Source organism: Diceros bicornis, chromosome 13 (assembly GCF_020826845.1).
Source record: "Diceros bicornis minor isolate mBicDic1 chromosome 13, mDicBic1.mat.cur, whole genome shotgun sequence".
In the NCBI taxonomy this organism is placed as follows: domain Eukaryota; kingdom Metazoa; phylum Chordata; class Mammalia; order Perissodactyla; family Rhinocerotidae; genus Diceros; species Diceros bicornis.
The window spans coordinates 50,771,546-50,796,599 of record NC_080752.1 but is presented as its reverse complement, the minus strand read 5'-3'; the positions used below and the strand labels follow the sequence as shown (position 1 = coordinate 50,796,599).

The 25,054-nt window shown below is 50.2% G+C and overlaps 1 pseudogene; it reads right to left on the bottom strand.

Annotated features, from left to right (window-relative positions):
- LOC131412360 (ferritin light chain-like) overlaps positions 1-24,742 on the bottom strand; it is a 29,952-nt pseudogene extending 5,210 nt beyond the window's left edge.
- Between the last annotated feature and the right edge of the window lie 312 nt (positions 24,743-25,054).

Genomic DNA, 25,054 nt, shown 5'->3' with positions numbered 1-25,054 from the left:
AACGTGATGGCTTAGAATAATTGTCATTTGTTGTAACTCAGGCATCTGTGGGTTGGCTGGGGTCACTCATGGTCTGCAGGTTAGCTAGGGACTCAACTCTGGCCTGACTTCACTGGGGCACATCCTTTCCTGGGACCAGCAGAAATATGCAAGGCTTCTTGAGACGCGGGCTCAGAATTGACATGCGGTCAATTTGTGTCATTCCATTGTCCAAAGCAAGACGCGCAGTTGAAATAGTATTAAGAGGCAGGAAAATATACTCTCCTTTGGATGGGAGGATATGCAAAGTCACATAGCAATGGGCATGAGTACAGGGAGGGATGAAGAACGAGGCCATTAATGCAACTCACCATGCTAGCTTCCCATTGCCTACAGGTCAAGTCACGACTTCCTGACATGGAGACCCTCCAGGGGCTGACCCAGCCACCTGTCCAGCCCCATCTCCTATTGCTCTGAGCTTCCATCCACTCCCCAACTTCCACAGCTCCCCAGATATGCCTTGTTATTTCACACTCCAGGTTCGCCTGGGCACGTGCTGTTTTTCATTCCTATCCTCTCCCACCAATGTCCTCCTGGAGATTACTTACCCATTCTTCAAGATCTAGCTCAGCAAGCAGCTCCTCCTTAGGGAAGCCCTCCCAGGCCCTCTTCCCCACCCCACAGGGCAGGTAACAGCCTCTGTTACACCCCTCCCCCTCCCTTTGTACCCTATTATGGCACTCACCCCTGGGCAAAGGTGTCCATTTCCTCCCCTAGGTGTTGAATACCTTAGGACAGTATATTAGTTTGCTGTTACTACTGTAACAAATTGTCACAAACTTAGTGATTTAAACAACACAAATTTATTCTTTTACTGTTCTGGAGGTCAGAAGTCCAAAATCAGTTTCACTGGACTAAAGTCAAGGTGTCCTCAGAGCTGTTTCCTTCTGGATCCTCAGAGGGAAGAATCCGTTTTCTTGCCTTTTTCAACTTCTAGTGGCCCCCTAGATTCCTCGGCTTGTGGCCCCCACCTCTATCCTCAGAGAGCAAGAGCATGCCTTCAGCCTTGGCTCTCATCACCTTCTCTTCTTCTGTGCCAAATCTCCCTCTGCCTCCATCTTAGGAGGACACTTGGGATTGCATTTAGGGCTCACCTGGATAATCTCCCCATCTCAAGATCCTTAATCACATCTGCTAAGTTGATTTTGCCATCTCAGGTGACAGTCACAGGGTCCGGGGATTAGGACCTGGTCTCTTGGGAGCCACAGACAGTTTCCATGTTTCTTTACGTGGTCCCTCCTCCCCCTGGCTCAGGCCCTGGCACGAGATGGGTGTTCAGTACACTGATGAGTGAAAGAATGAATGAGTGAGAGAATGAATGCAGTATCAGAGAGGCCATTGGAGGTGCCAGGGGCCCCAGCAGGCTGGCTGGCACAGTCAGTGAAAACTCAGGCTCCTGAAACTCCATTCCGTACACTCACCATGACAGAGAATATTCTCTGTAATAAATAAGAGATCAAACCAGCCCTTTGTGCAATGCAGGAGCCAGGCTGCCTGAGCTAAAAAGCAAAAAGATTCCTCCTCAGAACTGCAGAGACAGCACCCCATGAAGCATTAACCCCCTGTTCCTCGTCGTAGCTGCACAGACTGGGCTGTGAGCTGGTTTCATGGGCACATTCGCCCCTGTTCCTGTGCATTCAACAGAGAATTGTGGATACTACTCTGTGCTAGTCTAATAAAACATGGTCCCTGCCCTCAAGGGGCTGCCCGTTGAAACTCCCTTTGAATGTCTTTGAAATGGCCGATCCTTAGCCCAGCAGAATTTCCAGACATGTTGGAGCTCGTGGTAGTTCTGTTCCTTACACTTTCAGAGCCCCTCCTGGCAGGGCCTTATACTCATTCAACAAACACTGAGCACCAAGGACGTGATAAGCCCTGTATCAGCCCTTCATTCTTTGTGAGGCTGTCCCATGAGCATCCCACCAGCCACAGGTTGACATTCCCTGCAGGACTTCTGGAGCCTTCCACTCTGATAATTCCCACGGCAGTGTCAAAGACTACAGAGAAGTTGGCAGAGTGCCTGGGAGCAGAGACGGGGAATGGCCACTGGACGGTCATAGGTGATTCAACCTTGAAAGGTTTTTGTTCAGATGGGGAAGGAAGTCAAGCTGATGGAAGATAACATGGGCGACGGGGATATAAGAACAATAACAGTAATAATAGCAACTAATTATTTAATTGGCTCTTACTATGTGCCAGACTATGCCCTGTGCTCAACGTGGATTATCTCACTTAATCCTCCGAAATCCCTGTAAGGTAAATATTATGAGTCCCGCTTTACAGATGAGGAAACTGAGGCACAGAGAAATATAGGAACTTGCCCAAGGCATACAGCTGCAAGTAGAGCCAGGATCTGAATCACCTACCTCTAGACTATTCCTTCTAGAAATCCAACCTTGAAGGGAAGGTAAACCATGTGTGTGAAGAGGGAGGTGCTGTGTTCAGGGGACTTTATGGTGGGAGGAACCATAAAGGTAGGTGTTTATGCATAAAATAACAGACCAGAACTGCACTAATGTGTGGGGGCTCAACTGATGGAGGAGGCAGGACCCAGGACAGGGGTGGGGGCTGGGCCAGGCCCAGGAGAGAAGGAGGAGAAGGTGGATGGTGACCCGGAGGCCAGTAAGGTGTCACAGGACCTGGGGGCAGGTGGCAGGTTGGAAGCAAATGGCTTGAATATTCACCATTTACAAATGTCCTTGGTACACTCTCCTACTAGACAAATCCTCATAACCAACTAAGAGATGAAGTGAAACAACAGAGGTTTGATGAGGTCACACAATTTGCAAAGTTCAGAAAGTCAGCGGCGGAGCTGGGACTCTAACGTACCTGTTCCACAAAGATGACTCTGACCCATGTCAGGCCCTGTGCAGGGATTCAGCCCCATGAGGTGGGTGGCTGCGTAGACCAGAGCCCAAGGTCAAACAAGCTGGAGGGACACTGCAGTCAGAGCTTGAGCCAGTCCATCAGCAGGAGAGGTTGCAGGGTCTCCGGAATCGACTCCTCTCAAGCACAGCACCTCCCAAGCTGGTGATGGGCGGACCATCCAGCCATGCTCAGAATTTCAATGCAAGACTGATAGGTGGGACCAGGGCCTCCAGAGGCCTCCTCCCACCCCCAGACAGGCCAAGAGACGCTTCTAGGAAAACATAGCCATACTTGAGAGTGTCTCAAATCAGAAGATTAAGCCAGGAAGTGGGTGAGGATGGTAGGAAGGGAGCCCAGAAATAAAAGGAACGATGAGGAACCACCTTTGGGTAAGAAAGTCTCCTGTGCACACGGGGCTGAAAACACTGATCCTGGGATCTTCCTGGAGGTGCTGCTTCCTGCCTGTGTGTCCAGCTGTGAGTCCCACTTGCTCCTCTGGTCCCCCAGACCCCGTGTCAATGCTCCTCTCCCCGCTTCCCTGGCTCTAGAGCTCAGAGAATGAGATCGAGGAACGGACTGAGGAGCCCAGCTCCAATACAGCCCCCGAGGAGAGGGAGCCAGCCCAGGGGCTGGAGAAGACAAGGAAGGAAGAAGGTAGACTGGACCTTCATGCACTAATTCATTCATTCATTTGTGAGAGATCAAAATTGGCCACCCTGAAATATATCTCTTTACCTTGATTATTTTCTCTGATGGACATTTGACCTCCCCCACTAACTGCCTAAAGGAATTTAACTCTGGGTATAGACAGACTGGCAGGGTCCTCACTAAGCCCATTCTTACCAAAGTTCTGTTTACCAAATATTTACGTTTGTAAAGGTATCTCCCTCTGTGTACTGGGAAGAGGGGGGATGACCTTATCTGTGGAAACTCTTATCAGGACGGAAGGAGATGACTTAAATCTACGTACTCTTGAACACTATAATTTCTGTCTCTCTGGCCACATCCTCTATAGGTGGCCCTGCAAAGAATTGTCTGACAAACATTCACATTTCTCTCTCCATGTGAATTGTCTTCTTCCCCTCTGAAATCCCAAACTTCCACCCCCCTCAACACCCTCCTTTGTCTTTAGCTGAAGATGGTATTTAAGATGAGAATTGCTGCCATTGTGTTGAGAAATGTGTTCAGTTTCCCTAGTTTCTCCCATGTATACATGTTATTAAACTTTGTTTGATTTTCTCCTGCTAACCCGTCTTTTAATTATTTGGCCAGCTGTAAGAACGTTAAGGGAAAGGGTGGAGGGGGATTCTCCCTCTTCCCCAACACATTCATGCATTCACTTCTTTGTTCAACCAATATTTATGAGGAATCTACGAAGTATTAGCACTGGGAGTAAAAAGACGAGCAGAAAAGGCAGACAGGTCAGTGATCTCAGGGAGTTCATGGTCAAGGGAAGGAAGGAGACAGACTTGAGTCACATAAACAGAAGTAAAACAGTGATCATTGTCAGTGTTAGTACAAGAGGCACATGGTCTTACGGGCACATATAACAAGGACTGACTCACCAAGAGCTCAGAGAGGCTTTCCTAAGGAAGCAGCTTGTGGCCTGAGATGGCAAGCACAGGGAGATTGTCCAAGTGAAAATGGGCAGAGCCCCCAGGCAGAGGGGCATGGGCGACGTGGTGGGACACCACGGCAGGATGGGGGTTCTGGGATTGACAAAGAGCCGTTACCCTGACGTCACAAGTGGGAGGATTCCACTGATGTGGTGTCATTACAAGGAAATATAGTGAGTAATAGTAGCTAACGCTCATTAACTATAACTGACAGTGTATATGACACTAATGTAACTAAGGATAATATGACCACTAATAGCTAACACTTGTATAGAATTTACTCTATGCCGGACACTGATCTAAGCCCTCTTCCTCTTAAGTCATTTAATTCTTACAGCACTTCTAGGAGATGAATATCACTGGTATATCCATTTCACATTAAGCCCAGAGATGTTAAGCAACTTTCCCAAGGTCACACAGCTAGTAAGTGGTGGTACCTAGATCTAAACCCAGGCAGTGGAGTGCAAGTCTGGATCCAGAGCCCAAACCACCTCCCTGTTATTGAGTACCTACTTTATGCCATGTCCTTGCTCAGTGCTTTACATGCATGGCCCATTAACTTCTCACAACAGCCGTATGGGGTGGGTACTGTTAGTACCATTTCTATTTTGTAGATGAGGAAACTGAGACCGGGAGAGAGAGTGGGACCTGTCCAACACACAGCTAGTCCGTAGAGCAGCTGAGTTTAGAACCCAGGACTCCAGAGTTGCAGGGGAGGGTAGAGGGAGTAAGAAAAGGCTAAGGGGAATATTGGAAGTCAGCCCAGGAAAAGGGGCCTCTTGAGGATCTTTCAGTGGCAACAGATGGACTCATTCCTTACATTAGGGAAAAAGAGATTTGCTGAAATTGCACATGTGCATGGGTGTGATACAACAGAAAGTAAATATTTGGTCTTTGTCCCTGATTCCTGGCACACGGCTCCTAAAACCATTGGAATCTCCAGAGTATTAAGAGTGTCTTTTGTATGCTAATGAGATGACTGGTGGCTAGGACCCCTAGATAGCTTCAGGAGGGGGCTGGTCGCCTGAAAGACCAAGGCTTGATTAGAGGATTGAAACTTTCAGCCCCACCCGCAAAGTCCCACTTCTCACTCTCCAGGGAGAAGAGAGAGGCTGGAGATTGAATTAATCACCAATGGCCAATGATTCAATCAGTCATGTCTGTGTAATGAAACTCCCATAAAAAACCCTAAATGACTGGATTTGGAGAGCTTCCGAGTTGGTAAGCACATCGAGGTGCTGAGAGACCCATGCATCCTGAGAGGGCACAGAAGCTCGAAGCCCCTCCCCCATACCATGCCCTGTGCGTCTCTTCCATCTGGCTGTTCTGAGTTGTATCCTTTATAATAAACCAGTAAATGTAAATAAAGCACCTTCTTGAGTTCTGTGACCTGTTCTAGCAAATTTTCAAACCTGAGGGGGGGTCATGGGAACCCGTAATTTACAGCCAGTCAGTCAGAAGTACAGGAAGCTCAGAACTTGCAACTGGCGTCTGAAGTGGGGGGCAGTCTTGTAGGATGGATCCCTTCAACTTGAGGGGTCCTGCACTAACTCTGGGTATTTAGTGTCAGAATGGCACTGAATGGTTGGACACCCAGCTAGTGTTGGAGATTCAGATAATTGGTTGTTGATGTTGGAAGACCCCACATATTTGGTGTCAGAAGCGTTGTGAGTAAAAACAGTTCAAGGGTTCATGGCCAACCTAGGGAAAGGCCTCCCTTGGGTAAAGCATCCGTTTCTGATTAGTTGTATCGGGGGCAGCTCACATGGTCTTCTGTAGACTCAGCAAGGGATGCGGCAAGGGCTTCCCCAAAAGGTGCTGAGCTGCCTGAAGTGTGTGTAGTGTATTTGGGTTAAAGAGAAGCAGTTAGTATAGGACGTCATGGGGGAGGGAGGGCCAATCAGGGAGAGGCTATGTGACAACCCCGGAGGTCACAGGTGAGGATGAGCAGAATGAAGCTTTGGGGTGGAGGGCAGGCTGGAGGACCAGGCTAGCCACACACAGAGCAAGAGATAAATGCACAGAACCCTCGTTAGCCTGTGAACTGGGAAGGCTGACCAGCCCTGACATTCTGACAGGGAAGTCCATATATGGAGGGGTCGGTGTACCAGAGCGCCACGAATGTCCACAGGGCACGAAGGCAATGTGGCAGAACGTGGCCAGGGAGGAGCCCAGCTGTAGTCAAAGTCGATGTTCCAAGTGTCAGTGGAAATTTGCTGAAGCAAAGTGTCAGCGAGGCAGACGGCTGACACGTCAGAATGACGGGTGCAGAATGCCGGTGTGTCAGAAGGGCGGCGTGGCGGCACTGGAGTGGGGGGTGGGCAGTGATGCTGCTGTGAGGGGCTGGGCTGGTGGCAGATGGGAATGTCAGCAAGGCCCCGGCTGCAGTGAGCTGGTAACCTTGACCTCTATTCCCTGGGGCCCAGGCCACATAACACCAGGAGGTGGGGGCTTGCTGTGCTCCTGGCAGGGGAGAGAGAGTCCAGGAGGCACTACTCTCCCCTCCAGAACAGGGATTTGGAAAACGGAAAAGGAGGTGTATTAGTTTGCCAGGGCTGCTATAACAAAGTACCACAGGCTGGGGGCTTCAACAGAAATGTATTATCTCGCAGTTCTGGAGGCTGGAAGTCTGAGATCAAGGTGTCGGTAGGGCTGGTTTCTTCAAGTCCTCTCTCCTTCGCTTGTAGATGGCCGTTTCCCTCTGTGTCTTCACAAGGTCTTCCCTCTGTGTGTATCTCTGGCCTAATCTCCTCTTCTTATAAGGACACCAATCAGATTAGATTAGAGCCCAGCTAGATGACCCCTTTTTACCTTAACCACTGCTGAAAGGCCCTGTCTCCAAATACAGTCACACCCTGAGGTCCTGGGGGTTGGGACTTCGAGGTATGAATTGGGGGTGTGGGGGAGACACAATTCAGCCCATAATAGGAGGCAATTAGGGAAACAGGGTTAAGGAGCTATTCAACGTCAGGACTGAGGAGAGAGAGATGGCCACCAGGTGTCGAGGGCTCAATCAGGGAAGACTTCCTAGGGGAGGAAGAATGGTAGACAGAATTTGGTATGACCCCATGGAGACTCCAAGCCACCCAAGGGTGCCTAGGCCCACAAAAACAGAGAACCCCTAATGTAGAGACAGAGAAAATTCAGGAAGAAGCAACCACCCAGAAAGCGCTGACCTAGGGGCTACCTTTCAGAGGAAACCCTAAGGGACTAAATTCAAATTTCCCCAGAGTAGGGCTAGGTTTAATAAATAACAGCTTTTTTTCCATTTTTGAGAGACTTTGCAGTTTTCAGAGTGTGGGATTTGGGATCTGACCAGTCCAGATTCCAATCAGGGCTCTGTCGTGGTCTGTGTCACCTCAAACAGTCATGTGACATCCCCAAGCCTCAGTTTCCTCATCAATTCAGTGGGAATGATCCTAGTGCCAGCCCCCCATGGTCATCTGAGATGGTTGAGATGACACTGTGGAGAAACCTAGAAAGGAACTTGGCCAGTAACAGGGCTCAGTAAACGGCAGCCAGATGATGAATCTGCAGGTCTTTGATTTTATAACTCCCTCCCCAGACCCAAGCCCTGACAGAGGGGTCCCCCCTCACCACGTACCCCCTAACCAGGGGAGACTGCCAGCACTGCCTGGCCCCCTCCTTCCCCAGGAATCCTCACAAGTCACTCCTCCCCTCCTTGAGGTCTCGCTCATACGTCTCCTCCCTGGACCAGGCTAATTAAAATCGCAACCTGAGCATTCCCCATCCAGCGTCCCAGCTTCATTTTCCTCATGGAACTTGTCACATCTCACGTACTCTCTATTCTACTTTATTATTGTTTGTGGTCCATCTGCCCCCTCGAGAAGGGTGGTTCTGGGAATGCAAAGATTTTTATATTGTGCTCCCCAGCACCTAGAAAAATACCTAAATCAGAAGAAATGCTTAATACAGACTTATCACCTGAGTGAGTTGAGTGAGGTGCTGATCCCGTGGGGCAGGGGCTGCAGGACATAGCCAGCTGTAGGGTCCGTGGGAGCAGGGGAGATGGGGTGGCACTCCTGTCCTGTCTTTTCCTGGGGATTAAGGATGGTCAGGGGGCTGTGACCCTAGCCCTGTCCAGGCCTCCTTGGGTCAGGCCAGCCAGCCTTGCAGTGACAAAGAGAGAAGCAGCTGCTCAGGTGTGAAGCCTCCAGCTGGAGCAGCTGTATCTGATAAGCAAACCATCCTCTCTGCGGTTTGCCCATTTCTGGCTCAGGGAACTGAAAAGCCTCCTTTCACAGCCTCTGATTACCAGGGATAGCCCAGGATGGGAGGCCCCAGTGACGTCCATCCAGGACCCACCCCCATCCCTGACCCCGGCCCCAAGCTGGGTAGAGAACGTTGTCCTCTGTACCTGGGGCTGGTGACCACTGGGCTGCTGCCCATGGTACTGAGTGTCTTCCCTCTGTCCCTTCCTCACGCCTTTGACACGATGAGTCCCCTCCCAACCCAAGTCACCCCTCCTCTGGACACACTCTACAGCCAGGGCTCTGGAGCAGACACAACTCCAGGTGTGCCCTGAGCGGTGCAGGGGCAGGGGCACACGTGGACACACCTGTGCAGATGCACATGTACAAGCACATATTTAGTTTTACACATATGTACACACACACCATTGAGGCACACGTCCTCAGAGCAGTGTCAAAGGGCAGACCACTGGGGAGGAGGGTTAGCCTTCACACCAGGAGGATGCCTGGATCAGGTCCAGGCCCTCGGCCCCCAGAGAAGATCATGAATCTGAGAGCTCCCTGGTAAAGCTGGCTGGACACAGTCTCAGTGTTCACAGACTGACCATTTCAGGGATGACCCAGGAGTCTCCTGTTGCAGGCATGGCTGCCGGGCTGGTGGGGCTGAGCGGTGGAGTCAGTACTCAAGGGAACCCAGAGAAAGCAAAGCCTGGGCCCAGGGCCCTGAGGATACTGTGGCCAGAGATTCTGTTGCCTTCAGATCCCAGAGGCTGGGGAGGGATTGAGGCTGAGGCTGGGGTGGGCTAGGACTAGGATGGAGCTGGGGCGGAGCTGAGGTTGTGACTGGCGGTGGAGCTGGACTGAGCTGACCTTGGAGCTGAGACTGAGGTTGATATTGGGGCTGGGGCTGGTGGACGCCTGGAGCCCTGAGCCTGTCCTGGGAAAGAGACATAAGCTCCTGAGGGTCTTCAGCTCCGGCAGAGCTGGAAAGCCAAGAGACAAGACCTTGGTTGCAATTGGCCGGGCTCTACATTCAGCAGCAGCTGATGAATGACTTGCTTTTTGGCTAATGAGGTAAAATAGGAGTGAAGCAATGACAACCTGAGCCTGGGGTCTGCTCTGAATCACCTACAGCAGGAGAGCCAACCCTCTAACCAGCACCTTGCCTCTCCTGGCAGACACGGTCCTCCTTGAAGCAGAGGGAGGGACAGGATGGCCCCCAGAGTGCCTGCCCAGGAGTGTCGGTGACTGAGGTGTCAGCCTAGTGTACCCAGACCCTCCCCACCTATGTCTGCAAGGGGGGCCTTTATTTCTACCCCCACCACCAGCTCCACCTGCCCAAGACTCGCCCCCTCACCAGGAAGGGCCCTGAAGGCTGGGATACTCAGTCCTGGTGTGGGGGAGGGAACTGGACAGAACTGGAGTCAGAAAGACCTGATCTAAACCCCACTTCCATCAAGCTGTGAAAATCCTTATAGAATATAAATAAACACAAACAAACCAGCTGTGTGGCCTCTGGCAAGTCACTTAGCCTTGCTGAACTTCAGTTTCCTCATCTGTAAAATGGGAACAGTACGCTTCACTTCTCAGACCCTCCATGCTCCTGAGACAGAAGGGCCACAGTCAGCTCAGGCACTCCAGGTCCTTCCTGACATCCCAGCTGGTCTTCCCGAGGTGGAATTGAATCTCAGGAGCAGGCAGCCAGAGCTGGAGCGGAAGTTGGGGTGGAAGAGAAAGGGCCCAACTGCTTTTCATCTCCTTTCTCCAAAGCATCCAAGGTCTTCTCAGGAAGGAGGCAGGGCCAAGTTCAGCAGAAATGGCCCCAGAGTCTTGCCTGAGGGTGACAATTTATACTCACCCCATACAAGTGGATTTACTGAGCACCTTCTGAGCCCGGAACAAGGCAAATGTCTGCCCTGTGTGTAGAAACATCCCAAAAAGAGAGGAGAGAGAGACGCAGGCCCAAATGACCATCACACAAGAAAGACCAAGAGAAGCAGTTGCCAGATAAAATTCAGGACGTCCAGTTAAATTTGAATTTTAAATAAGTGAGAAATAACTTTTTAGTATAAATTTTTGGGACATATTTATACTGAAATCTTACTCATTGTTTATCTGAAATTCACAATAAACTGGGAATCCTATATTTTTATTTGCTAAATCTGACAACACAAGTAGTAGGCGAGGCAGCTGTGGTGTGATAGAAATGTGCACCTGGGTCAGACGGTCTCAAGTTCAAATTCCAATTCTCCCACTTATGACTGTGTGACCAGGGGTCAATCACTTAACCTCTCTGGGCCCGTGTTACCTCATCAATGAAATAAATTCTATTTTTTGACCTGAGTAGTATTTACCTGGATGATTGCTTTATAATTACTGTTATATTGTACATTTATATTTTATGTACTATTCCGTGGATATGTCATGTTGCTCAACAACAATAACAAAATGTTAAATTTTTAAAATATATATTAAATGAGATAAAGTATGTAGCAGGGCGCTGGCATGGGGCCTGGTACAGAGTAAGTGCTCAATTTTTTTGATAGGAACACAAATACTATTAGAAGTTCCAAAGGTTGTCACCACACAGAGTAGACAAAGAGCCCTTCTAGCTGGGAGAATCCTTGCAGAATTCATGGAGGAGGCGACATCAGAACTGGACTCTGAGGGAGGAGCTAGATGTCACTAGGGGAAGGCAGAAGGAGGGCGCTGCAAACAAAGAGGGCTGCACGGTGCAGGCTGCATTCCTCCGGCCAGATCCTGCTTGGGGTGGTCAGACATCAAGTTTTCTGAGCAATTGGACATAAATGCTCATAGGAGGGACACAAGCTCTCGGTAGTTTCCCACAGTTGCCACCACTCTCTGCTGCCCTACACTCAGCCTGCTTCACTCATGGCCTTCTAGTCTGGCCTCTGCTGGCTTTGAGTTTGTAACCATGCTAGAGTCAAGGAAAGGAAGAGATGCACAAAGCTCTTGGAGGCTCCTGCATAACCAGATGGAGGCGTAGGAGAGAAGATTCTAGAACCCAAAGCTGAAGAAGTCAGCAGACGCAGCTCATGCTGGGCCTTATATGTTGAGCTGAGGAGCTTGGGCTCTCCCCTCAAGACATTGGAGGGACAAGTGAGGGTTGTCGAGCAGGGGAGGGATGTGATTGAGCTCATAATCAGTTCAGTTCAACCAACATTTACCAAGTACCTACTAGATGTCTGGGGCGGGTACCCAGATCTCATCCCCTGAGCTCACCGTCTCCACACACAGAACACCCACTGGACAGCAGGTCACGTCAGCACATAACAACGCATGTGCAGTGTGGAAAGCGCAGTGACAGGGGAGTTTAGGAAGCTCAGGCTGGCGGCTGTGAAGGGAAAGAGACAGACAGGAGTGAGCTGAGACAGGAGGCAAGAGCACTGCTGGGAGCTGGATCTGAGTGAGCGGTGACCGCAAACCGGGCCGGCGTGGGGAAGCAGGCCAGAGAGAAGGGAGAGGAGCGCTGGTGAAAGAATCAATGCTATGGGGTGGGGAGGAGAAAATGAGGGAATGAGTGATGCACAGCTCCGGGGGTACCAGTGCCCTGAGAAGAAATGTAAAAGTCAGAAGGCACCTATTCTGCAAGAGTCCCGCCACAGCCCCCAGCTCACTGCCCACACCTGTGACTCTTTCTGATTGCGGGAGGACGCTCAGAGCGTACACAGGACAGGCTGGAAGTGCCCCAAGTCAGTGACAGCCAATGACTGATGGGAGGTGGTGAATAAACACCCAGCTTCTTCCCTCCTTGACGGGGGTAACTCCAGGATCTGCTGTCTGCGGCAGAATTACACTCTAGTTGCCCATGGTGGCAGCTTGTTCATGTCACATTCTGTACTGGCTTCCTCCCCTTTGCTGTCTCACTTTCCCTCTCCCCTACAGTGTTTCCCAGGTCACCTCCCCAGTAAGCTAGCTGCACTTGAATCCTTGTCTCAGGGTCTGCTTCTAGAAAACCCAAAGTTAGATCTGGAACTTGATTAGGTAGTGACCTCCCCGTCACAGGAAGTATTCAAGGAGCAGCTAAACAACTTTCCCTGCAGGATCACAAAGAAGGGCTCACTCCAACACTGGGAGAAGACCAGCTTCTATTCTTGCAAATTCATCAAACATTTTCTAAGCACCTAGCCAGGGCATGCTTGGCTCTGCTGGGAGAACCTGGGCCCTGCACACATGCCCAGGGCTCACGGCTGAGACAAGGGTCAGGACGCTGGGTCCCGGGTGTTCTCCGGGCAGTGCTGACACAGAGTCCAGCACAAGGGTGTTGGGAGTGGTGACAACAGAGGAGGGGTGACTGTCCACCATCGCTGCTCCTGTGGGCAGCAAGGCCTGGAGTCCCACTTCTGAGTCCTGCGCCCCACGCCAGGTGAGCAGGCCTCAGCTCACACTAGAGCAGGTGTGAGGAGGCAACTCTGGGCCAACTCATCCCTCGAGAGCTTCTGCTCAGTTCCATTTCTGGAAGATCACTCGGCAGAGTGGGTTGTGAGAATTTCAAAGCAGTTTCTGAGTCAGGACATTGTTGGGAACACTATGGCCCCAATGGCTGGGCCCGCAGTGGTCTGACGGCTGGAATGTGCCAGGCTCTGTTGGAGGCCGTGGGAGCTCTGTCCCATAGGCAGCAGGGGCCAGGACCAGTCCCTGTGGGTCCTGCTCCCCATCACCTGAGAGACCGAGGGTTTGCTCCTGGCCCTGCCACTGACCCTGAGCAAGTCTCCTCCCCTCCAGGCCTCAGTGTCTTCATGGGGACAGTCCTGGCTCTGCTGGGCTGGGTAGGACTGGTGAGAAGGGCCAAAGTGATAAAAATCAGTTCCTTAAGTGTGTACTGAGAAAACCTGCTACAGGCCAAGCCCGTGCTGGGGGCTCAAACCTAGACATAAATAGACACAGCCCTGTCCTCACAGAGTTCTCCATTTGCGGGAAACCAAGCTCAAAACAAACACAATAAATGCCCCATAGCTCTAACAGAGGGCAGAACGAGGTGCTACGGGAACTCAGAGGAGTGGGTGACCTCTTCAGTCTGGATGGGCCAGGAGGGGGTCAGGGAAAACTGAGTCAGTAGGAAGTCGTCATCACTCATTCAATCAACAGATGTTTTTTTGCCTGTCTACTGCATGCAAGCACAGTTTTGGGGATATAGAAATAAACAAAAAAGACCCCCCAAAAAGTCCCTGTCCTCATGGGGCTTGTAGTCTGGTGGAGGGAAACAAACTAAAAAATTAAAATTAAAAAAAACCTAAAATAATAAAATAAAATATACAGTGTGTTGGTGATGCACGCTATGGAGAAAAAGTGGAAAGGAGGGACAAGGAAGTGCCAGAGGAAGAGGAAGCTTGCAACTTTAAAGAAGAAGTTCAGGAAAGGCGTCACTGAGAAAGTGACATTGCAGACAACTGGGGGGTGGTGCAGAATAGAGGGAACAGCAAGTGCAAAGGCCCTGAGGCAGGAATGTGCTTGGCATGGCCAAGAAATAGCAAGGAAGCCACTACAACTAAAGCCGAGTAAGCAGTAGGTGGTGAGGTCAGAGAGGTCACGGGGGACCAGATTGTGTGAGATCTTTGAGGCTGTGGTGGGGGCAGCAGCTCTCTCTCTGAGTGAAATGAGAAGCCAGTGAAGGGTTTTTCAGCAGAAGAGCAACATGCTGAGCCTCGTGGAGAACAGAATGGGAACGGGGCGAGGAAGGACAGAGGCGAGGAGACCTGTAACGAGGCTACCACAATAACCAATAATGCAGGCAAGCCCCCAGGGGAAGTGGGTGGTGGGAAATGGTCAGATTCTTGCTGTATTTTGAAGTCAGAGGCAACAGGATTTGGTGACAGATCAGACACGGGGACGTAGGGAATGAGAGAAAGGGAGGAGACCAGGATGACTCCAAGGTTTGGGGTTGAACAGCCCGGAGGGTGGGACACCGTGAGCCACGCTGGGGAAGACGCAGGAGCAGCTTGCTGGAGGAGGAAGTCAGGACTCCTCGAGGAATGAAGAAAGGCAAGGGCATTTCAGGCTGAGGGGACAGCATAGGCCAGGCACGAACACACAGGCTGTGGCCCAGAGACTCCACATAATCGCAAGGATGCTAAAACCTGGACCGCACGGCGCGGGTAGCTGGAGGTAGAGCTGGAAAGGCAGGCAGAGCCCAGCTTGGGAAGGGCCCCGAGTGCCACACAATGGCATTCTGGATTAATCCCATAAGCAATGGGGAGCCTGGAAAGTTCTGAGCAAGAGAGTAAAGAGGGTCTGAGTTATTTTTTAGAACCATCACACTGTGGAGGCTTCACTGGGGAGGAGGAGGCTGGAGACAGGGACACAGCCGGGTAGCCGACCATGGCATGGCTGAGTGGGCAGGAGATGGTGAGGCCTGAACTCGGGCAGTGGTGGTGGAGGCCTCTGCTGGAGACTCCTGGTGGTGGCCTGGTAGCTGACCGGTGTGTGAGGGAAGGAAGGTGTCACCCAGTTCCTAACTGGGGGACTGAGAGGTGAGCGGTCTGAGATCATATAAAGGGAGAGGGGAGATGGGCAAGCGTCTGGGGGTCACAGATCACGTGTCAGGAGGGCTGGGGAAAGGCCCTAAGTGGGCACCCCACAGGGCTGAGCGATGCCAGCTCAGGGCTCAGGCACGGGCAGAACAAGCCCTTCCACACTGCCCCCCTCCCAGAAGGGGGATGCAGGACAGGCCTTGGTCAAATGGACCCTCAGCCCCAGAGGACCCCAGGCCTGCAGGAGATGCTGGCCTGGACCACCCAAGTGGGGGCAGCTGCTCCATTTCCAAGGTCAAGCCCCAGCCCCGGCAGGACACCCCCTCCCACCCCACCCCCGCTTCCACCTCAGCTGATATCAAACTAAATGGCGCTGGGCCTACGTGCTCTTCACATCAGCACAACAAGATGCTTAGTCAATAAAATAGTTGAGCCAAGTGAACTCAGCATGCGACTCCAGGAGGAGTTTTTTTTCCAGGGGAAATGTTATCATTTTCCATTCCTGTTTAATGAATCATGGGAATTATAGCAACATTACAAATGGCTTTCTGCGCAGGCTATTACTTTGTTTCTGCAGGGTTCTAATGGCAGGCCCGCTTCACTGAGGGCTCAGCCTGCCCCCGGCTAAGGAGAATAATGGTATTATTATAAGCAGTCCCCTTATAAGGCTGTGACCCAGGAGGGGTGGCCACCCAGGACCTTACGAATTAGGTCTAAAGTGGGAAGCCCTGAGTGATTGATTTGGGAATTTCCTGGGGAGCCCGCACAGGCATCCGGGCACTTTCTGCTGAGAGCGGGCACGGCTAGGTGTCCCAGGGCTCAGGCCAGAAAATCCAGGGGGTTGGAAGAGGAAGGGAAGTGAGGGGGTCTCGTGAGCTTTTTTCCTGAGCTGAGTGTGGAATGGAGGGAGCGGCAGTGAACAGGACAGACTCGGTCCCTAGGGAGTGTGGGGTGCTCAGAGATGGGGTGTGGGGGCCAGACATGTCACAGCCCTCACAAGACTTCCCTGAGCCCCGGGCTGGCTCCTGCCATGGTGGATCCCAGAAGAAGCAAGCCTGGTCCCTGTCCATGGAAGCTTCCGGCCAGGGCAGGGGCAGAAGAGAAGAAAAGAGGAGAGGCCGGACCCTCACCCACAGCCCCCGGCTGAGTCAGGTCTGGTGCACAGAGAAAGCTGTAGGTGCCGGTGGCCCTTCTGCAGCCCCCTGCCCCTCCTGCTAGAAGGGGAGGATCTGAGATCCTGGGGGTGCGGCATGGACAGAATGCTCCTTGAGAACGCCCAGTCTGCCCAGAGCAAAGGCTTGCTACCTAGGGTGTAAGAACAAGTTCCATGAAGCCTTGCGTCTTTTAAGCCCGCTGCCTGATTTCTGCAATGTCATCAAGAGCTGATGTGTGTCTTAAAGGGCTATTTGGTCATCGCAGGAGAACCATTTGGGGTGGCCTCCTGGCTCACAAACTCCACTTGGCCACAGCTGATTGGCTTAGGGAGGACACCGAAACCCAAACAGAGACATTCAGATCCTGTGCCCACCACAGTGCAAGAGGCAAGAGAAGTACTTTTGTCGCGTTTGATCGCTGCTGTCTCCTCAGTGCCTGGAATTCTGCCTGCCACCCAGGAGGGGTTCAATAAATATTTATTGAACAAATGAACCAACCAACAAATGGATGAATGGATGAGCCTCTATGGGGAATCAGGAATTTTTAACTTGGAAACACAGAGACTGGGAGTTGTGGACCTGAGTCACGTTAGCTGCATGAGCTAATGAGCACATGAGCTGCTCCCTGGAGGGAAGACCCACCTCTTCCGACTGCCAGGGTCCTTGGGCCTGCCCTGGTCCTGACTTCCCAAAGCTGCTAGTGCTCCTCTTGTTAACTTTGAGATGGTCCAATGCCCTGACCATAAACTCCCTTTCTGGTTTAAGTCTATTTCCATTGCTTGCAACCAAAAAGCCCCCACTAACATGATGAGAAATTCTGCACCCTGATAAGTCCTCTTCCCTCACCTAGCTGCTTCTCTTGACGTCACACCCACTCCTGACTGTGCCTGGGGCTGTACCCAGGTCTGTCACCAGCTCTGCTGGGCTCTGACTCTGAGGCTGCAGGGACCCAGAGGCAGGGAGAGGCGGCGTGCTAGGATCCCAGGTCCTTAGGACAGGGGGATATGGCGGGTACTGTACCTCCTCTCCCTCCAGGGCCCTCACCCCATCCTGGCCTCTGATACAGGCTCTCGGGCCCCTCACTCAGGTCTCACTCAGAGACTCCTCTGTGTAAACTCAGGAGCCAGGCTTAACAATTCCTGACTCCCCACCCGCCTCCCACCCTACACACAGAGAGGGGAGGAGGTGTAGTGGAATCAGAGCCCTGAGAAAAGATGAGTTACAAGCTGAAGCAAGAGAAAGGGGTGCCCCAGCCCACCAAGGCTGCTCTCCGCCTGGCTGGATCAGCTGTTTCCCTCCTCCTGCCCTCGCCCTGGGTGCCCGGATACTAATTATAATGACCCGGTGAGTTACAAGACGGTGAAATTGCTTCCACCTGAGGTTGTCACGGGCGGGGAGAAATACCAGGCTGGAAATTAAAGTGTGCCAGCACGCCTGAAGGGCTGGGAGCAGGATGGAGGGGATGGGGTGGGAGAAGTCCCTGCAGCTTATAAAGTGGTGTTTATCGGATGTCGGGAAGCAGCGTCCTTGGCCGACACACAGGAATCATTGGAGGCTGCCCGTCCACTGCTGGCCACTGGACACAGGGTGCTACAGCGGAGGGTGAAGTGACCAGGGGCCAGCAGAAGTGCCACGGCCACTGGAGACCCAAAACAGAGAACAGCAAACCAGTGTCATGGAGGGTGGGTTAGGGGCAGGCCCAGCTACCCAGACACACAGACAACACACCCCGACATGTGTACTCCTGTCTGGCAGGCTCTGAGAGAGACGGAGGAGAGGGAGGGGGTGCCTGGAGCCCAGCCCAACCTCAGCAGCCAACACCTCTCCAAGCCCAGCCCAAAGAAATCCTTCCAAATCCAGCCCTCTTCGCCCTGGGGCCTCTCTGCCCGCCCCACTTTGCTGTGACTTTTTTTGTTGTTCACTTAGAAATGTTTATCTTTATTTCAAAAGGACCTATAGGACCTTATCCAGATAGAAGTCCTGTCCGCATTTCTCATGGGTTATGACTCGGTTTTGCTTGCATGGACTTGCCATAACTAAACAAAACTGTCTCCTTACCAAAACTGAGGTCACCAGAAAAAGGGTGCCAGATGGGCGATGAAACTTACTTAATCACTCCCTATTTGCAAGATGAGTTCTTTTGCATTCCTAAAACTTCTACTTTGATTCCCGATATACCAGTTTTAAAAAATCATTCTTTCACACTATCTAGAAACAGTACTTTAAATCAATAAGGTCCAGCAAAGTCTGATCACTTCAAGCAAACCCACTATGCATGTCTATGCTTAAGATGTAGTTTGGCTGTCAAAGAGGTGCTGGCATCTTCTAAGACTTTCCTCAGGATCTATGCATCTCCCAAATCTTACAGGCGTGTCCAGCATGGACATCTAGGATGGTGGGAGGGAGGGTCCCACCCAGAGGACCTGGGAGTCTGCATCTCTGAGGCCTATGCTCAGCACCACTGAGATGCTTCTGCTGGACCAACTGCAGAGGTACAGAACCATCTGCGTCACCAAGACCCTCTTCCCAGGTTCCAGCAGCAGGCTGAGGTTGGCCCCCTCAAATTCTACCAAATCTTTAAGGGATAGGTCTCTCCAGTGCTATTTAAACTGTTCCAGGATGTAGAAAAAGAAGGAAACTTCTCGATTACTTTTATGAAGTGAGCAGAGCACTAGTATTAATACCAATACCCAACTGGAAGAACACAGAAAATGACAGATCAATCTCACTTATGAATTTCTCCACAACCATTCTGAATAAAAGAATAGCATACAGAATCTGGCAACACAGAAAAAGAACAATATATCATGATCAAGTGGTGGTTAGTGTCAGCACATCTATTTACATAATTTACCACATTAGAGAATTTCAGCATAAATTATCTCTATAAATCAGCAACCATTATTAATTTTTTTAAATTCTTAATGAAATAAGAACAAACAGCTACTCCTTACCATGATAAACTATACCCATCTTAATCACAAAAGAGGAAATTCTAAAAGCATTCTGATTAGAGTCAGGAAGAAGACCAGGACATCCAATATCTTCACTACAGTCACGAGCCACATAACGACGTTTCAGTCAACGACGGACCACATATACGACAACGGTCCCAGAAGGTTAGTACCATATAGCCTAGGTGTGTAGTAGGCTGTACCATCTAGGTTTGAGTAAGTACACTCTGTGATGTTTGCAGAAGATATGTATGTATACCTGGTACAACAAAGAGAATCTATTGATTCTCTGAAAAACTATTGTCAACAATAAAGAAATTAAATAATATGTCCAGTTAGAAAATTAATATGCAAATATCAATGGCCTTCATGCTTAAAAATGAGAACCAGCGGGGCATATAATGGAAGAACATACGATATTTACAATTACAATAAAAAAATAAAATGCCTAAAAGTGTGCACAAAACATTTATAAAGAAAACCCTAAAATGCTACTGACGGACCCAAAAGATGACTCAAACAAATGGAAAGGCATACCATGTTCATGGATAGGAAGAATTGACATCATAAAGCTATTTCAGTTTTCCCATAGTTAATCTATAACATTTACTTATTTCAATGAAAATGCCACTGATAATTTTTAATGAAATGAGACTACTCTGAAGTTCCTATGGAAAAATAAGCATGCAAAATAGCCATGAAAATTCTGAAAAGAAGAGTAAAGAGGGGAGGCTAGCCCCATCAGATAGTCAAATACATTCTAGAACTGCAGTAATTAGAGTAATATGGCAGTGCCTTAGGAGTAGACAACCACATCAATGGAACAGAATAGAAGCACAAAAATAATCCAAAAACCTGAGCACTTAGTCTATGATAAAGGTAGCATTTAAGTCTTTGAGGAGATGAACTATTCAGCAATATTATTGGGACAGCTGGGAAGCCATTGAGGAAATATTAAATTAAATCCATACCTCACACCTATCCCAAAGTAAATTCCAGATGGATCAAAGACTTAAATATTTTTGAATGAGATAATAAGTGGCCTAGAAGAAACAATGAGGGAATTTTTAAAAATAATCTAAATGTAGGAAAGGCCTTTGACAAGACACCCGGAAGCCAAAAAGGAAAACACTGATAAATTTGGCTATGTAAAAATAGAAAACCTCTTCATGGCAGAAATCACTATTAGCAACGTCACAAAACAAACAGCAGACTAGAGAAATACCTGGTGCTTATCACAGACAAAGCATTAATTTCCCACTTGTATAGAAAGCTCTTACAAATCAGTAGGAAAAAGACCAATAACAATAGAAAAATGGGCAACAGATGTGAAGAGAGCTCACAGCAAAGGAAATAGAGACAATTCTTGACATTTGAAAAGACACTCAACCTCACGGGTAATAAGAAAAACGCAAAATAAAACGACCTGGTATACCTTTACAGATCAGATTGGCGAAGATCAAAAAGCTTGCTAACTCGCTGTGTGGGTGAGGTTGAGAGGAAATTGGCATCTCATACATGGCTGCTGGTGCAATCTCTGTGGGCGGGCAGGCAATTTAGCAACATCTATCAAAATTACAAATGCATATGCCCTTTGGCACAGCAATTACACTTCTGGGAACTAAATGGACATGTGTGAATTGGTGAATGAATAAAATTATTGCTTATATCATTGCTTGAAATAGTAAGGAAAAAAGTGGGGGACTAAACATCCATCAACAGGTAATTGCTTAAATAAAGTGTGGTACATGCATACAATGAGATACTAGTGGGCCATTAATAAGAATGAAGAGAGGCTCAGCAGTTCCACTCCTAAGTACGTACCTGGGAGAATTGAAGACCTACGTCCACACAACAACGTGTACACAAGTGTTCACAGAAGCACCATTCATCATAGCGAAAAAGTAGAAACGACCCAAACATCCATCAACCGATGAATAGATAAACAAAACATGGTATATCTGTACAACAGAATATTGTTTAGCAATAAAAAGGAATGAAGAAGTGACGCATGCTATGACATGGACGGACCTTGAAAACATGATGCTAAGTGAAAGAATCCAGACACAAAAGGCCACCTATCATGTGATTCCATTTATAATAAATGTCCAGAATCGGCAAATTCCATAAAGACAGAAAATAGGCGGTCTTTATGTGGTTGTGAGAGGCTAGGGGGAGAAGAAATTGGGGAGTGACTGCCAATGGGTATGGGGTTTCTTTTTGGGGTCATGGAACTGTTCCAGAATTAGATAGTGGTGACGGTTGCACAACTTTGTGAATATATTAAAAATCACTGACTCGACACTTTAAAAGGGTGAATTTTATGGTATATGAATTATATCTCAAAAAAAACAAGAATGAAGAGGCTCTTTCTGTTTCGGTACAGGATGATCTCCAAGATACAGTGTAAAGTGACAAAACGAAGCACAGAACCCTGAGGATCACATGGGACTATTTGTGGACGAAAGAGGGGGACAGTATATTTCATAAAAAATGCGTATGTCTATCCATATATTTGCCTGTATATGCCTAAACTGTCCCAGGAAGGACATACGAGCAACTGGGCACACTGCCTCCGTGGAGGGAGGGGGGCGCTGGGGATGGGGTGGGAGCGGGGATCTTTTCTGTAGACACCCTTGAACCATGAGAATTTATTACCTACTCAAATATTAAATTGAATTAAATTTTTAAATGAAAGTGACCCCTCTGTCTGTTAGAGGTGGGCCAGAAGTAATTGCAATGAAAGTGGGGCTGCCATGGATGGCTTTGGAAAGCTTTAGAAAGACAAACCCTGGGCAGCCCTGTCCAGCATCCTGGGGCCTGCATGGTCACTTGCAGCAGGGAGAGGTCCCAAGATGGGCAGGAGCTCTGGCAAAGCCCAACAGGATCCACGAAGAAGGGAGCCAGGGACAGAGGGGGTCCCTGGGGGACAGAAGAGGACTCCCGTGCTTTTTCCTGGAGACAGGAGCCAGCTGCTCAGAGCTGTAGGAATAGCAATGGCCTGGATAAGGATGCCGGGCAGAGAGGGGCAAAGAGAGAAAACGGTTGGAGGGCCGTTTGCTGAACCAGCTGAGGCTGCCCATGGCAGTGGCAGTAAAATGCATGTGCCCAGCTGTGCAGGGCGTGGGATACAGAGATGGATTAGACATGGTCCCCACCTTCCAGAAACCTCTAGTCCAGTGCTTTCTGAGGGCTGAGATCTGCCTGTAGCTTGTCCCCAAAGTCCCCCCATGGACAATGAGATGGTGCTCCCAGCCTTGAAATGAGGTTGTGCTGGGTTCCAATCTGCAACATCCAGGGCTGAGAATGACCTGCTTGGAAGGGGAAGGGAAACAAGCTGGGAGCAACCTTAGTTTGACACCCAAGGACATTGGGCGCCTCAGTGCCCTGGGGTGTAAAAACTCTTCTCTCTTTTCCAGTGGGGTGGGGGTGGGGGGTGGCAGTGGGAAGTCCCTGGGCCCTATTGCTTTGGGCTCCATGTCTCCTGTGCTTCTTTCTTTCAGCCAGAAAGAGGACCCCATCCACGGTCAGCCCAGGGACTTGGGGAACCAGGGGAAGCCTTCAGGAAAAAGATGCTGAGATGCCCAGGGATGAGGGTCCCAGGGAGACAGAGAACATTGTCCCTGCACTGGATATAAGTAGAAACCCTCCTACCCCGTCCTACCTCCCAGACCCGAAAGCCCAGATGTGGCCTGGCACTGGTGGAGAAAGAGACACCTCAAAGAGAGAAACTTCCAGAGTCCCGGAAGTTGAAAGTCTCAAAAAAAAAAAACCATTTATCATTTCTCACGAGTCTGGCTTGGCTGATCTCACCTGGCGACTGTATCTTTGGCAGATCTGTTGGACACTGGCTGGTCTAGGGAGGCCTCGCCTGAGATGGCTCAGCCCCGCTCCGCCTGGTCTCTCATCTCCCAGGAGGCTGGCTCTGGATCGCTCTCACGGTAGCGGGAGGGGTCCAAAAGAATACTTTCTCAAACTGCTTACACCAAGTTGGCTACTGTCCCATTGCCCAAAGCCAGTCACATGGCCAAGCCCAGAGCCACAGAAGGAGGGACTGCAAAGTTGCAGGACACCCATGTGGATACAGGTAGATCATCAACTGGGGCCATGAAGGCAATGGATCTCTTACAGGGCAAAGCAAGAAAAAATAGCACCTGTGCCCAGGTAAGAAGTAGGGGAAAGTGGGGGCCTGTGATGTTCTTCAAATCTCCTTCTGCCTAGTTCTCCTTGGAGTGACAGGGAAGGAAAGGGGAGAAAGGCAGCCCCAACCCAGGCCTGTCCCCATGCTGAGCAGCAGGCACCATGAAAACTACCCTTTGCTGATTCCAAGGCCCCACTGCAGAGCTGACCACTGGGCCCGACTTGGTCTCAAACGCCCCAAGAAGGTGGGCAGAGAAGGCACAGGGATTAAGAGCACAGAGAGACCAGGGTTTGAATCCCAGGCTACCATATTCAGACTGTGAACTTCACCCCTGAGGCTGTTTCCCCATCTGTCAAATAGGGATTCTAAGAGACAGCATCTCACAGGGCTTCTGGGAAAGCTCGTGAGACCCTGCATACACACCGTTAATTCAGTGCCTGGCACCTAGTGGTCACCACGGTTATCATTACCCCATTTTACAGGTGAGAAACCTGAGGTCCTGAGCAGAAAGAAGGGAAAGGTAGAGTCTGCCACCCATGTCCTCTGACCCCCAGTGGTGAGGCTCTCCTTCTGCCCCAAGCTTGGGCCAACTTGCAGAGACAGGAAAGCAGCCTTTGGAAACCCAGACAGTAAGCCCCTTTCCAGGATCCCTATGCTGACGGCCACTTTGGGGAATATCCACGGGAGCACCATTTTTGTTTTTGTTTTGTTTCTGCAAAAAGCTTTATTGTTTCCATTTGGTCCACAGCTTGAGTCATGTGAGTCTTCAAAGAGACACCCACCCAGCCCTGCTGGAGGTTGGTCAGGTGGTCGCCCATCTTGATGGGTTTCACCTCCTCATCTAGGAATGGCTCTCAAGGAAGTCACGGAGATGAGGGGCTGATCCCAAAGGGCCTGGTTGAGGTTCTTTTCCAGGGCCACTGACGCTCTCATGGTGTCCAGGGTTTTACCCCACTCCTCATGGGCAGCTTCTGCACGTCCTGGAAGAGGGCGCGGCCACCACACTGGTTTTGCATCTTCAAAAGATGCTCCACGCCCTCAGGCTTCTCGTTAGCCAACTTGAGGAAGAAGCGGCCCACGCCCTTCACAGCCACAGCCACATCATGGCGGTCAGAATAGAAGCCCAGGGAGAGGTAGGTGTAGGAAGCCCACATATGCTGGTTGACCAGGCTGTGGAAGAATTCTGACAAATCTGGGAGTTCACAGTTTGTTGTCAATAAGGAGCTAAGCACAAAAAATGGTGTTGGCTGGTCCCAGAAGCAGGGCATGGCTGAGAAGTTGATCCCAGAGGTTGCAAATGGAGATAAGGTTGGAGGGGGATCAGAGGCTGGAGTAGGGGGAGTCCCGGGCCTGTTCCTTCTAAGCACTATTGAAGCAAGAGACAGATCCGCAGGGCCGTCAGGGGCACTTGGGAGCACCCTCTTGTGATCAAGGCTGGTGTGTCTGTCCAGAGCCCAGCAGGAAAGAGATGACACATTCAAACAAAACAGAAATTAATAAAGGGGCTATGTACAGGGTGTGGGCAGGATGTAGGGAAATCAACAAGGGGCGTTATAGGAGCCCCAGGCCTGCAAGGGTAA